This window comes from Papio anubis, chromosome 10 (assembly GCF_008728515.1).
Source record: "Papio anubis isolate 15944 chromosome 10, Panubis1.0, whole genome shotgun sequence".
Lineage (NCBI taxonomy): Eukaryota > Metazoa > Chordata > Mammalia > Primates > Cercopithecidae > Papio > Papio anubis.
In genome coordinates, this window is record NC_044985.1 from 51,654,485 (window position 1) to 51,670,560 (window position 16,076).

The 16,076-nt window shown below is 39.0% G+C and overlaps 1 protein-coding gene across 5 annotated transcripts in view; it reads right to left on the minus strand.

Moving 5' to 3' along the window:
- STK39 (serine/threonine kinase 39) overlaps positions 1 to 16,076 on the minus strand; it is a 292,939-nt gene that overhangs the window by 28,486 nt on the left and 248,377 nt on the right. The window lies entirely within an intron of this gene.

The following is a 16,076-nucleotide window of genomic DNA, read 5'->3' on the forward strand; positions in this document are numbered from 1 at the left end:
GTAATCTTCCTAACTTTATTAGATGCTTAAAAGATTCTTTCCCTTCTTAAACTAGTAAAGGCCAACGTAGCACAAGGACAGACATGATCTATTTGACTCACTGCTGTACACCCGATATTGAGCACAGTATCTAGCTCTTAGGAGGTATACATAAATAATTATGGAATGGATGAATGAAAATAACCTAGCAGCATATTTTTGTTGAGGATAATATGTTAACTCTTCCAAGCATCTGCAATTAAACTTAAGCCTTAAACTTTCATTATGGATAGAAGAATGTATTTCATAGCATAGAAATGATAGGAAATAGGCCAGATGCAGTGGCTCGTGACTATAATTTCAGCACTTTGGGAGGCTGAGGCGGGTGGATCACCTGAGGTCAGGAGCTTGAGACTAGCCTGACCAACATGGTGAAACCCCGTCTCTACTAAAAATACGAAATTAGCTGGGTGTGGTGGTGCATGTCCGTAATCCCAGCTATCTGGGAGGCTGAGGCAAGAGAATCGTTTGAACCCAGGAGGCAGAGGTTGCAGAGAGCCGAGATTGCGTCATTGCACTCCAGCCTGGGCGACAAGAGTGAAACTCCATCAAAAAAGAAAAACAAAAAAGTTAAAAGAAAAAGAAAAGGAAGAAAGGAAAGAAAGAAATTATAGAAGATAGATACTAGTGGTGATGAAATTATTCTCCTTTATTGGGAAAGGAGGGATGGAGCCTCTCTCAGTTCCTAAAATTTGACTATTAAGAGTTTAGGCATGCTAGTGTGCCTTCTGATCCAGGTGCACTGAACTGGAGACATCCTCACCCGTCCCTTCTGCAGTCTATCTCTCTGACACTGGACGCTGGGGATGTAGCAGCACTCTCTGTAACAGATCACTCCTATCCTGACAGCAGGCCCCGGTCTTTCCCCCTCAACTGAAACACGGATTTAAGGTGGGTCATCCTACCTTTCTGTGCCTGCTCCCATTCCAACTTGAATACACAAAGCCTTCTGGATCCTAATTCCTGCTATTTCCAACTCTCCAAGGGAGGTAGGCAGTAGTACTTATTCAAGATCTTCAGATTATACATTTTATCATGAGAAAGCTTGTGAGGAAACGACAGAGAACGTGGCCCCTCTGTGCTGGGGGTTAATGCTGGGGAGGTGAGCAGGATGGCATGGTGAGCGGTTGCACAGGAGAAAATTCAAGCTGTTGCCTATTAACATCCATGACTTACTTTTTAAGCAGGTGTGTGTTCTAATATGTGGACTATGGTTATTCAGTTATTAAATGAATTCGTATAAGTATAGGCCATAAATTGGTGTTCCTATTAGATGCTGGGGAGATATAAACAGAAGTAATGCAAATCTTGCCTTGCATCTCATACAGGCAGATTCATACACATTCTCATGAGTGCTGTTGGAGGGGTAGGAACAAGGTGCAACATCAGCACAGAGGCAAACCACCTGAGAGTTCTGGGTAGAATTCCAGGAGGAGGCAACACTTGATCTATGTCTTAAATGAGGAATGGGAGCTTGCTGGGCGAGTGGGAGCATTCCACACAGCCAAAGAGCATGTGAGACACAGAGCAAGTCTGAGAGCTGCACTGAAGCAGTCCAGCGTACAGAAGCAAGGCTGAAGCTCAGGATCAGGGATAGAGATGAGGACGCTGGTGGAGGCCAATCATCTAGCTCTTGTCCACCTAAAAGCACAAACATTCTATCATAGCAAATGAGTTTTAATAGGACACTAGTTAGTAATGACGTTTATACATGCTAAAAAATGTTAGTGTTTATATCAAAGTTTGGGGAGGAAAATATAAAATTTTGGTTTGGCTTTGTAAACATAAAATATTTTTAACAGTTGTGTGATTTGCTGATTGAGACTGAACATATTAATAAGTCAAATTAACTTTTAAAAATACATTTAAAACAATAAAGTTTTGTATTATGTTATTGAGAATGTTAAATAATATTATAATAGGTCAAATTAACTTTTAAAACACATTTTCAAATGAAAAGCTTTATGCACATACAGCCAGTCTTCATGAACACCATCCACATAAAATGATGTTCTCACATAGAATGTAAAAAAATTAATGAAGTACATTGCCAGGATTAAGACAAATTAAAGTGGACATTACAGTACCTGGCTTTAGTACTCTCATGTAGGCAGCTCTGCCATATATATTCTAAGACACTTGCCTGCATGGGGTATGGGTTTGAATGCAACTAACCATATGTTGAGCTTTTTCTCTAGATGATTCATTAATTGAGAAATCACCGTATCTCACTATATTAGTTGTGCTAACTGAACAGATAAGAAACACTCTATCATGGAATTCATTTTTCTTCCCTGATACTGTTCTCTTACCACCAGGGTAATGAAGAAGGAAGAGCTATTATTGCAAAGAAGATCAACAAACAACACTGGAAAAAACCTTTCTTCAGGGGAAGAACTTCTGAATTTGTTGTTTGTGCACCTGTTTGTTTCACACAACACTGCATGAATAAAATTGGCAGTGGAAAAGCAGCTTGTAATGTGTCCTGATGTTAGAAGGGTCATGCTAGGGTTCCCAACTCCATCCTTTCTTCACCAAGCAGGATATATACACATCATCTGAGATCAAGAGGAAGTTGTGCATCCTACATTTGAGACTGTCTACAGAAGGAAGTTCCAATCTTCCTTTACCACCTATTTCCATAGTACACTGGCTACAGCTTCATTACCTGGCAGTGCATCTTAATGAAACCACTAGCCTTACTGAATTTGGTGGACACATGACATTTTAGGAGAAAGGTGGTTATTTATACAGTAAGACACAGCCTCAAAGACTCAATATATGCATTACTATTACTAATATTAAATAACAAATTAATATTAATTTGCATGCATTAGGAAATCAAAACATTGATTCAACACCTACCACAAGTCGTAAGAAGGCATTTTAAGGAAATAAATATCCTAAAAGTTCAATAGCTTTAACAACAACCTTATACTTAAAACTCTTAGCAGCCCAAGACTGGCTGTTGTAATGGGCCTGCATGTCTATCTTATTCATTAAACAAAACACGGTATTTTGGGAAGAAAGGAAATTCCGAATATGCCAAATATTTGTATCATAGTATCCATAGTCACAGTTTTTCTAAGTCTCTGCTAATATTTCTCTAGGTTGGAATTCACCTGTTATATATACATGGCCAGCACCGCCAACTTGTACAACACAATGATTTATCAGAAATTCTAATCTTACTTGGGGTGGGGGAAGCAGAGACAATCTTAAACATACACTTCAGGAATACTGACTGCCCTTAATGCCAACTACAATTGTGATGATTATCAAAAAGTTTTTTTGGTTGCTGTTATCAGAAATTATTGGAAAGAATGACAGAAGAAATAAGACAACCTGCAGCGAGGATGTACTGGGCTCTAAGGACTGGAGGGGAATTAAATCATGCTGAAAATTTTTGATCCAAAGCAATCCAGGGAATGGCTACTACAATTTTTGCTGGTCCTTTTGCAATGATAGTACAACTTCTAAACTTATAGATTACCAAACTCTCAGGAATATTATATATTTATAAAAGGGTCACATACCACAAGTTCCTCACGTGCATATGAAACATAAAAAAACTGTTTGACTTTCAGATTTCCATTCCTTCCCTCTTAGATAAAGAGAGAGGATACCAATTTACTGTCTTTCAGCCTTAGATACCTGAGCACCAGAAATGGATTTAGACTTTTAAGATAGGTAACAGGTAAAAATGAGTGAAATCGATGTCAGGTTGATTTGGGAAATAAAAAACAGAAGGAGACAAACCAAACACTTCTGGTAAGAAAGCAGACAAGAAAGGAACACCGTGAGGTCATTATGAGCTGCAGGTAGCTTCCCACCCATGTAAATAAAGCTGCTGGTTATCTGAGGGAACGGAGCCATTTGTAGGAAGATGTGGAGAAGGCCTCATGCAGTGTCCTGTAATGAGGCTGAGTACGAAGACGAGTTACAAGCAATCAAAAGACAGAAGAGAAGCCAGAAAAGAGTGCTAACTTAGGGATGATCATCAATAATGCACTAAGGAGTAAAAATCAGAAGAATGTTTGACAGCGATGAAAAGGGCCAACAAGACTGGGCTGTATGTGTAGTCTCCAAGAGAGCAAGTTAGCACTGCTTATTCCAATGTTATTTAAGGCAGCAAGATCTCATTAACTGTGGGCAGGTCTGGCTTTTCCCTCCCATTGGAAGAAATCGAATGAAAAGCTGTGATTTCTAACTACAGTCAATTTATAGTCAAAAGACTGGGCACGAGCAAAGACAAGACAGTGCCAGCCCCACTGCAGTTTCCCTACAAAACTGCCGCCTCCCTTCCCCTTCCCCTTTTCTCTGGCTTATCATAATCCTATACTTTTAGAGTGTTAAGAAGAGGATTTACAGATTTAGGTTAGCCAACTGTAAGAAAAGCGAGGATGCATATACTCAGAAGCTTTTTAAAACTCTGTGATAGCATCACCCCTCTTCGTAGAAACCTCTATGGCAGCAGAGTATACTTAGAAAAGTCAACTATGGAAGGCTGTAGAGTCTTCATGAAAAAATAGGATATACTAATGCTGGGACAAAAACAAATATGTAATACTCTCCTTCTCACTGATGTATTCTGTTCATGGCTGTCCAATCATTTAATAAGACAGATCATTAAGGAGATGATCCTTGAAATTCTAATCAGATCCTAGGAAGGGCATGGAAGAGGAAACCCCAGCTGGCAAAACCCTAATGTTTTAACAAAGACCATACTGTGCTAAGTTCAAAGACCAGTCCTGTACTAAGCCACCCAAGGAAGAGCGAAACCTCCAAATAACCCCAAAATAACCCCGTCTTTCTGTGCTTCTTTTAATGAGATTTTAATTTCACTGTTGAGCAAGTCCCTGAGTTGACAGTTCCTCATTTTGACTTTGAGAAATCCTACAAACTAGAGTAATAAAGCAGTTCAGAATAAATAAAACTATTATTAATGATTAATGGTAACATATTTACTGAGATTTATTACGCAATTTATGTATCAAATTTTAATCCTTACAGCCACTCTATGAGGTTGGAACTAGTATTTGCTCCATTTTGCAGAGGAAATGGAGGCACAGAGAGATGAAGCAACTTGTTCAAGCTCACACAGCTTGGGAGGGACTGAGGCAAGATTTGAATGCAGGAAGTTTGGCTTTCTGGTGCTTGTATACACAACTACAGTGCCTTCCACCTCTCAGATAGCATTTACCTCCTTAAAACAGATTATTACTGCTTTTAAGGCAGGTGCTTAAAATAAGAATTAGGACTAGAGAGGCACTGCTGGTGCCCCTTATGTATCGAACCTCCTCCCCTATATCAGACAGCAGGGGCCAGTGTGACTTCTATCTCATGTAAAAGCTGATTTTTTTCCTGCAAAGAAGTCACAGGCATATATGAAGATCCCTTTGGGGACCCAAATAGTGAACCGAGAGAGAATGAAACACACATCAAAAAGCTCCCCATGTTTTCCAGCATGACCATTTTAGAGAGAACTGGGACTAACGCTTCCCAACATGAAATCCCATCATCTTTCTGATCTTAGTGCCTTTCAGCCAAGGTTTTTCAAACACCTCAACAGTCAAGAATTTCACAGCTGGTCCCAGTTAAAGCTGTAGAAAAGCAAAGCTGTTTTGAGGATTATTTTGTTGTGGATGCTTCCATGTCTTTTATCCTGCTTTAAGGGAAAAAAAAAAAAAAAATCCTTCTTCCACAGGTGAAGGCTTTATCTTGTTAACATGAGAAAAAAAAAAGTGTTTCTGGAATAAAAGGTGGTGACAGAGCTTATTTAGTTTACATTATATGTTCAGTTTAGAAATTTACATATAAAATTCCTGAGATCATTACCACAGTTAAACCACCTTTTAAAAATGACTATATTTGAGTATATTCAGAAACATGCCTCTAGAAGGCATATGGAACAAAGAGGACTGAGAAGACTGGCAGCTTATCTGCCTGCTCAGAGTCATGCTTAACGGGAAGGGCAAAAACAATGACAGATCGGCAGCAATCAGTGACTGAGAGCTTCAACCAAGAGAGGTGTTGAAGGCATCCTCAAGCCCCAGACCAGAGTGCTCAGCCTCCACAGAACAAGGGTGAGCGGCATTCCCAGCTGTTACTACATCTCTTGCTGTTATTCTTCTTCCTCCATATAGATGGCCATTTGTTGGTACAGATAAAAGATTAGGCCAGGGTAGGGATGAGGTGGGTGATCAATGTTCCATCATTCATCAGCTGCTTCAGGGCTTTAAACCCACTCCCAGGGGTCTGTAGGATGACCACCTGGGGCATCCTTTAAGCAATAATGCTAGTCATTCCCCAAAACGAAGAATAATAAACTGTGGTGAATGGGGGACCATATGTGGTGGCTTCTAAAAGTCCAGCACTTAGTAAGAACATCACAAAGTAGATCCTTAGGATGAACTGTCATGAAAATTCACTAAATAGCTATTCTCAGATGGAGTCCATTGTCTCCAAAGACCCAGCTGTACCTGGTTCAGGAATTTCATTTCATTTGTATGCAAGAACAAGATAAATGAAATCAAGATTTTAAATATTCAACCAGGACTGGAAGAGAGCTGGTAAATTTGGCACCTGAGGGTTCCCAGGTGAGGACAGCCAGACAGCAGTGGGTGATGGAGTTAGCCGGGCCAAGCTGATGACTTAGACCCTAAGTGCAGAATAATCGGGAAATTTAATAAGAACATTAGGTTTGTAAGTCTTCATCCCTATTTACATATCCAGAAAACAGGGCTGTTTTTCCTAGAAAAGTAAAAATGAAATATCACTTGGTCCAATTAAGTGTTGTTTATGTTATACACATTATAGACAGGAAATTTTTTAAACTGCAGGAAATTCTGAACTAAAAAAAGAAAACACATCAATCACCCAGTAGAAGCATAGCGAAGCCAACAGTGATAAGCAGTAAAAAAAATCATGATTAAAGTTGTTTACCCATATGTAAAAGTGAACGTATTTTTAAGCTTAGTAATGACAGATTAAAATTTGGCATCAAATTTTAATGCCAAAAATTAAAACGGCATCAGAAGAGAACTTAACACAGGGGCTAAAACAACCAATAGGTTGGAATCTTAGAAATACAGTTAAACACCAATCAAATGGTTATTAGAAACTAAATTGTTAAAAAAAAAAAACAAAAAAAAAAAAAAAACACTTCCTGACTCAACAGATAACTCAATAAAGTGAGAATGAAGTTCATGACACAAGTAAGGAAGACAATGATATTTTTTCACAAATCCACATTATCAAAGATGCAGCTGCCTGGGAGAACAAAAGAACAGCAGAAAAGCCTGCAGTGGCCTGGCACCTGATACACAGGCTCTCCTATGACAAATGAAGGGCCCTATTCGCAACCAAATGACATTTTGGCAAGATTATGCAGAGGATTTATTTCTGGCTGGCTGGAGGTCAGTCAAATATATATATTTTCTATTTCCAAAGAGTCAATCTGCCATAGGTCCACAGCGTGCTGTTCAAACAGACATCCAATTCTTCGTTTAGCAGAAGCTGAAATTTGGCACTGTTCTGTACAAGATATTGGCATTAGGCTTTTAACGAGAAATGGTGAGATAAAAATGATGAATTAATTCTTACCTGGGTAATGTAGTAAAAAACGATTGCACATCCAGCTTCTGGTTTCTGAGACATAACTCTAGAAGACAGAAACCTCTGGAATGCCCATCCTGCTTAATCTATAAATCTGAACAGTGCAAATGCAAAACCCCAATTTTTGCTGCTAATAAAGGCCAGCAATTTGATTAAAACCCAATAGGAAAAATAACCCCATATATCTTTATAATATGTACAACGGTGTGTTTTAAGTTGTCAACAATTCATTCACTCAATAATATTTATTGGATGTCTACTAGGCGCTAGTCATTATTCTAGTGCTCTAGGATTCATTGGTCTACAAAGCAGACAAAAACCCCTTCGTACATGGAGCTTAGTCCTGTGATAAATGAACTCTGTCTCAGCGAAGTCACTGAATGACCAGTATTTCCCCAAAATTACATTTCACCAGGCATTACTAGCCACAGTGCTCAAACAGAGCCCAAAGTGACAAAGACACACTAGGAACCTGGACTTCAATGGGATGTCACCGTAAAATGGTGTAAATAGCTTCAATTTCAGGGACAACACAGATTACCCAGTTAGGCAAAGTAACAAACACCCAATACATGGGAATGTTTGGCAGATACAAACACTTTTCAAAGCTTGCTAGTCTGCAAAATCCTATTCATCACAAAAATGTTATAATGGCCAACCAAGTCACTATTGAAAGCACACATGTGCTTTCTTTCAATTACACCCTTCCCCAATGATAGGACTGGTCATGATAAACATCTAAATCACACTGGAAAAACCAAGCCAAGAAGAGAACATTAAGTTGTATGCCTGTGATTGTCATTAACACTGGAATACCAGCCCTGGGCAGCACCCTGGTATATAAAAGGGGATGGAGGGTGACCTCAGGAGTCTGCCCAAATTGAAGAGTAAAGGCACATGAGTTAGAGCTGTAAAATGAGTTTGTCTGATGGGGGTGGAAGAGGTCCTAGAGTTGGGTTAATGGGAATATTCAAGAGCAATAAGGGGACATTAAGATGACACTATAATTATCTTTGAGCAAGAACACCCTGTGATGTTGCTGCTGTTTTATTATCCAGTCCTATGAATACAGTATGTAGGTTAATGCTGCAATTGTACATTTTAGGAGGGGAGCACATACTGACTGAGTTTAGTATTAATAAGGACTATCAATAAAGTCTTAACAAATAACCAGGGAATCCATATTAGAGACTGAATACCAGCAGGAATGACCCTCACAGTGGGCATAGAGTCAATCCTTCTGGATACATGACTTTCCCCTCCCTCAGAGGAAATGGGTTACGACTTTATACCCTAACGGTCTTGTATTAAACCTTTACCAAAACTGCACAATTAGGCACACAATGAATTCTTCTGCTGGTCCAAGTTCTTGTCTAAGGATGCTGGTGATTCCAATGAATTATCAGGAAGACAGAAATCTTTAAAAAGCTGTAGAGCCTTACATCTACAGCCTGATAGGCTCAAACAATCATATTTGTCTTTTTGCTTACAGAAATATTCTTAAACTGCTTTAATCTAGGTCTGTGCAGATGACATGCTCTGTTTGTAGGAAGAAGAGAGGATGACACCAGTTAGCACTAATGCACTCTACAGGAGTCTGAAGTTCAAAAGTCTTCAGGGGCCTGGGAGATAACACAACTCAGTTGGAGAAGAGGGGACAGAATTTCTGCCATTCAGGATTTTATGCCAAAAATTGTTTTCAGATCTTTGGATTTTTCCAAGACAAGCCAGAACTGGATTCTTATGTCAACTCTCCCACTTTTCAATTGTTGTCAGCTAATCGACAAATTTTGTTTGTTCAGAACACCACCCTCCTAAAAAAAAAAAAGAAGAAGAAGAAAAAAAAAAAGAAAAACAAAAACCATTTGCAGGCAAGATCAGAGCTGTAGGCCACCAGGTTGTAAGCTCTGCACTATAGCAAAAACCCGAAGAAACTGTCTGGAACTGGGGTCAGAGCAGGAAGAAGGATGTGGGATGAATTATTGACTAACGTGTTTCAGAGGCTTTGTGGTAAAACTTGAAGCTCAACAAACTTCAATTTTGGTATGCTAAGAGAGAAAAAGAATTCCACAGGCAAAGGGGCACTCAATTATAAGTGCCTAGGTTCATTCCTTAAGAACTGTGTTAAATTAAGACTCGAGATAGAAAACATGAGCTGAAGTAATTTTAAAACTCAGTTTTTCACAATTTGAGATTTATCTTAACATATTCAAACAAAAGGAGTCATGGTTTAGTCAAAGAAAAACCTATAATATATAATTAAGATTGAATTTCTGCATAGCAAATACAGTTAAGAAAATGGAACAAAACAACATCGGTAATGACGCACCAAGGGTACACCAACTATCAAAGACCATTTGTCTATTAAAAATAAACACATATAGCATACATAAGCCAAAGGAAAACGCATAAACAATCTAGATTATGCTTTCCTGTTAAGTATGAGACACTCACCAATGACATGCATGCACCAATGAAAGCAAACTTTGGTTTCTTCTCCTCTTTAATATTCTTAGCTTTTGAAAATGGGCTGCAAATAGCACATCTCAACAGTACATTTGAAAGATATGCTACACTGCAGTGATGTAATATAAAAGCAATGTAGAAGTTTTCTGAAGAATCATCTGCACCCAGAATGAGTGATTTATGTGAGACATTTAAAAAGTTCTAAGACTACTTAATGAGGGTATTATAGAGCTGGCAGTGTGCATTACAGCTGAAGCCCCACAATGGGCTCATGGAGACTCAACTTTCCACCCCAATGTGCCTGTTTAGCGATGGGCATAAGCCAGTATGGACTAATCACAGGGGAGGAGAAGATTGTTGGGGACTTCCGAGACAAACTTTCTTGCTCCTTATTAAGAATCACTAAAGCCAAATGTGAATTAGGAAACATGCAGTTGGCTGGGTGTGGTGGCTCGTGCCTGTAATCCCAGCAGTTTGGGAAGCCTAAGGGGGAGGATCGCTTGAGGCCAGGAATTCAAGGAAACATGCAGCGCTGTTAAGACTATGAAGGGCATGAGCCTCAGGATAAAATCAACACTGTGGAGAGCTAGGCTAAGAGAAGGAAGGTTCTGGCTGATACCACTGAGATGCTGAACAACCCTGAAACCTTCCTTTCCTTTGGATATCCAGTACGTGAGCTAAAGTCCTTGTTTAAACCATTTGGAACAGAGTTTTCTGTTACTTGTAGCTTAAACCATTCTAATTGAAAGTACACTTTCCCCTGGTGAATCATTCAAATTCTTCAAAATGTTAAGGGTCAAGTTTTACACAGTATGGTTTTCTGGTAGGCATTGATTGCATTCATATAAAAACATACAGAATTGGAAGAAAAGATTCTCTTTGTCTTCTTAAGTTTCATAAAATACTGTCACATACTAGCAATGATATATTCCATTTTGAAAGGGATGTTAATAGGCTAACTGCAAATGGAGCAATTTTTACAACTGGGTCCAAGAGACATTTCTATGGAGTCTCCTTAAAGGAAAACTTTCTGGGTTTGCTCCAACCACTTTCGTATGTCATTCTGGAATACCGTCTTACACTAACCAGTGAGCAGTTTAAGTATGTAAAGGAAGTACAGATCGGTACCCAAGACACTACTACTGAGTTACAGAATTTTCCATTGTTATGAGTAAATGAAACCACCATCTCAAACATAAAATAAACTGGATTGGCTCTTAATACAAAATTTATCTCTAAGGATTGTTCTACCATTAATTACCATCTTCCTGGCTTCAAACAAGTAGTAGTACTTCAAACTGAGCATACAGAAAATAATACTCATGATGAAATACCAGTGAAAAAGAAAAAAAATCAACACTACTAATTTCAATATGTATATACAACCCTACAATGCAAACATTTAAATATCATTTCATAGAATTTGGTTTTTTTGTGGAGAAGAAATTCATATAACATAATTCATATAATATAAAATTCGTAAAACATAAAATTAACTATTTCAAGTGAACAATTTAGTGACATTTAGCATATTCAAAATGTTGTGCAACCACTACCTCTAGTTAGTTCTGAAAGATTTTCATCACCTAAAAGGAAAACTCTGTACCCAGTAAGCAGTCACTCCCCGACTCCCACCTCCTCCCAGCTCCCAGCAACCACAAATCTACTTTCTATCTCTATGGATTTAACCATTGTGGATATTTCATGTAAATGGAATCATATAATACGTGACCTTTTGTGTCTGGCTTCTTTCGCTTAGCATAATGCTTTCGAGGTTCATTTCATAGAATTTTAATAAACTTAAAAATTATGCCAGAAAGAGTGGGTTTTAGTTTTAGGGCTCCCTGGAGAGAAGTCTCTAGCACAGCTACAGAGACTCTGGATGGGCCCAAACAAAGTTCAGGTCACGAAAATCAACTATATAAATACAGAATAACAGTAAATCGGGTAAGTAGCAGCCAGATGGAAAAATATTTTAAGAGGAGTTGCAAAGACAATGGGAGAGGTATTAAGCAACAATGAAATCTCAATGATGAGTGCATGAAGTCTACAGTATTTTACACTTTTCTATATATCTGATTTCATCATTAAAACATTTAAAATATATATAATATATAAACATTTTATATATATTATATATATTATATATAATATTATATATATATAGTTTTGTTTTGTTTTTCGTTTTTGAGATGGAGTCTTGCTCAGAGTCAGGCTGGAGTACAGTGGTGCGATCTCGGCTCACTGCAACCTCTGCCTCCCAGGTTCAAGCGATTCTCCTGCCTCAGCCTGCCAAGTAGCTGGGACTACAGGTGCACCACCACACCCAGCTAATTTTTGTATTTTTAGTAGAAATGGGGTTTCACCATGTGGGCCAGGATGGTCTCCATGTCTTGACCTCATGATCCACCTGCCTCAGCCTCCCAAAGTGCTGGGATTACAGGCATGAGCCACCGCGCCCCACCAAAACATTTAAAATATTTTAAACACAGTAAGTGATTTTCTTTAAGTTCAGAACAAAACAGTGTATCTAAAATTCCAATACAGTATTTTCAGGAGGAGTCCCCAAGCTTTCAAACTCCCATACCACATTAGGAATTTGGAGTTTATACGCAATAATGTGAGGCACTGCCCATCAGAAGGATACAGAAAAAACAGAGTGTCACGAGAGAGAAGATGGAGATGGTTTTAGAAACTATACTACCATCCAAAAAAGTACATTAAGAAGAAGAGATTAAGTGAGGCTTTGGGATTAGGTATGTTCTACATCAGAGAGCAGAAATTACAGAAGAATGGATTCAGGCTCAGTATAAAGCCCTTCCAAGCAGTAATTCAACAATGCGCAGGTGTCTCTTACGAGGGGAAACTCTTTGGCACCAGAAATTGTCAAGAGAGCTGGGTGACATGTGAAACTACCTTTCCTTCCCAGTCCTTTTGTCTGTTGCTGGTGCCAGCTTCATGGCCTGCAGCCCGTGCAGACACATGGGGCCCAGGCTCAGAGGTGCTGGGCTTGCTTTAATGCTCTGTTGTTACCGTACTGAAATTCTTAATTTTTGAAGAAGGGAATCTGTATTTTCATCTTGCACTGGGCCCTGCAAATTATGTAGCTGGTCCTGTAAATATGGACAGAAGAAATACTCTTATCTGATGAAGTAGGAGTGGCATTTGCTTGGGTAAAAGACATAGGCAGTTTAAGCAGGGAAACATAAAACTGTGATACAAATAAAGCTTAAATTTAATGTTTTAAATTTACTGTCCACTCTTGTGATGTTGGGCCAAGAACATTTAAAAAATCCTAGATTTAAAAAATGTCTAGATTTTCTCACAGTATCCTTCCAATATCTAACTTAGGAACAGTTTTTAACAATTTGCCTTTATCAAGATTTTCTAAAGCATCCCACTTGTTTTTTGCAGACACGACTCACTTTCTGAACTCATATTTTATCAGTTTATTAAATGACACCATTATAATAGGAAGTCTGTACAAACGAGTTCGTTAAACTTAGAACCTACCTGGCAGGGGCAGCCATGGGGCCATGAAGGAGTATGCAGTAACATGTCATCTCTCACAGCTCAGTGTCCAGTCCGCCCCCAGCACCACGGGTGCATTCTACACAGGTCATTTAGAACATCACCTAATTCAGTGGGTCAAGTTCATGGTGGTTGGCTAGTCCTCTGAAGAAATAGCAGGCTTATTGCATTGTCTCCTGTCTGGGTTGTCCTGTTGAGGCCTATAAGCGTGGCTGCCCTTCCATGGGAAAGAAGTGTGAGTTTACTTGAGGTAGTGTAGACTCCCCCTGAAACTGGTGGAGATAGTTGTTATCAAGTATCAAAGAGGTAAGTGTTTGGCAAAGAAACTGGAACTCAAAGAGGCAAATCACTGACTAAGGAATCAGTGCAAAGGGAGGGCCTGAGGAGGACAAGGGGATTTGCATTTCTCTCTCAGACTCTCCCCTTAGGTCTAGACTTTGAGGCTGGACGGTCCTCCCAGGCAGTAAGAAAGGGTCACTTCAGTTACAGGGAAGCAGACAGAAAACCAAACCAGGAGGTATCCCTAGAGTTACCTCCAGGCTCACTACAAGTGAACTATTTGGTTAGATCAATTTATCTAGTTGCCTACTCCCTTCTGAGTGTCTGTATTCATTTTGTTATTATTACACCACTTTCCAGCTCTCTTTGGGCCAGAGAAGTAATGGGAGAAGGTTTTCCCACTGCTAGAGTGGAGGTGGCAGAGGCAAACACAGTGAGTCTTGTGGACTATAAGTAGGACAGCAGTGGTTCAGTCGTTCTTCCCTACGTGGAATTTCTACCCCATTCTCTGCCAGGAGTCTGGGTCTCACTGTATTTGAGGAAACTGCAGGGTTGCTTTATATTCTCTGACTGATACGGTATTTTGTAAAAGAAGCTTGATGTTCGATAGGAGGCCAGGTGAATTGACTTCAAAATGGAAAAAGGGAAGAACTGCTACCTACTGAGTGTCTCCTGGAGGCCAGGCATTCCACTAACCCCTTCAGGTAATCCAGTAATTCTCATAAGCATTCCATGAGTTAAGTGGGTCACTCTAGGGTAAGGAGGAAACTGAAGGCCTAGAGAGATGAACTAACTTCCCAAACTCACATATCTTCACTGACAGAGCTGGGATTTGAACCTGCAGCCATCTGATTTTAAAACCTGTGTTCCTTCCCTACACCACTTGAGCTCTACAGCAGTTTCAGATCCTAAAAATCTAAGAAATAAGATGGGGATATTTTAAAAAGTTAATCACAAAAAGGAGTATACAATATGGAGAGTCATACAGCACCTCAAAAGAGACATAGAAAAACTGATTTTACTAACATTCATCCATAACCAACCAATCTGAAACCAGAGATTTAAAGAATTGTGGGGGGAGGTATTTAATCGAGACTGCAATGCTGTATGATAATTTCTATGCCATGAGACATAGAAAAATTGATTTTACTAAAATTCAACCATAACAAACCAATCTGAAACCAACAATTTAAAGAATTGTGGGGATGGTATTTAACGGAGGCTGCAGTGCTGTATAATAATTTCTACACCATTCTGTTTTTGTTACCTCTATTCCTCAGAAGATTGCAAAACTCTTTCCCTTAAAAGAAAGTATTACATAGAGGATAAACCCAATTAAAGGGAGGGCTAAAAAAAAAAATGAAGGAATGACCAGAACTATCAGATGGCTTTACCAATGCATAAACACTCCCACTCCAGAAATCACCACTGCGGGAGAACACTGTTCCAGCCCTGTATCCGGTTCACCAGGACAAAGGTTAGCTAAACAAGAACTTACTTTACTGCATCTGCATTCTGAACTTGAAGCCACTTGAATGTTCACTTTAATTTAGATAATTAGAATGTTAGTCCCTGAAAAAATATTCACTAATTCGACTGCAATTAATGGACTTGAAATGGCAGGTTTGCTTTAGTCCAATGAACATGAATATTTTATGTATTCTGTACTCTATTATAATGATAATAGTTCTACTGTGTGTGTAGTGCTACGTTAGCCCACACCATAATTTGTGTGAGAATAAGGCAATATTATGAAATAGAAATATATTTCATCTGTTTTGGGAATATACATGAAGTGAAGGCCCTTTGGTTACCGATTAATATAAACAAGATGTCCGTGATTAATACCTAAGTTGGTTTTTTGTTTTTTTCCTTTTCTAGGAATCCTAATTTCCTTTTGATAAAATAATTGTATTCAGAATTACTGGAAGGTATCTCTGCAGTCCTCCTGGCCCCCAAACATTCAATTACAAATCACTTTTCAATGTCCTTGCACATAAATGAACCCAGAACACTGGGACATCATCTCAGCTTTTATTTCTCAAGTCCTCCAGGACTATTTTCTTGTCTCTCTGTGGTTCCTACTCACCTCAGTCAAAGGAAAATCAAATTCAGGCAGCAAAGTAGTACAATGAAATGTGTCT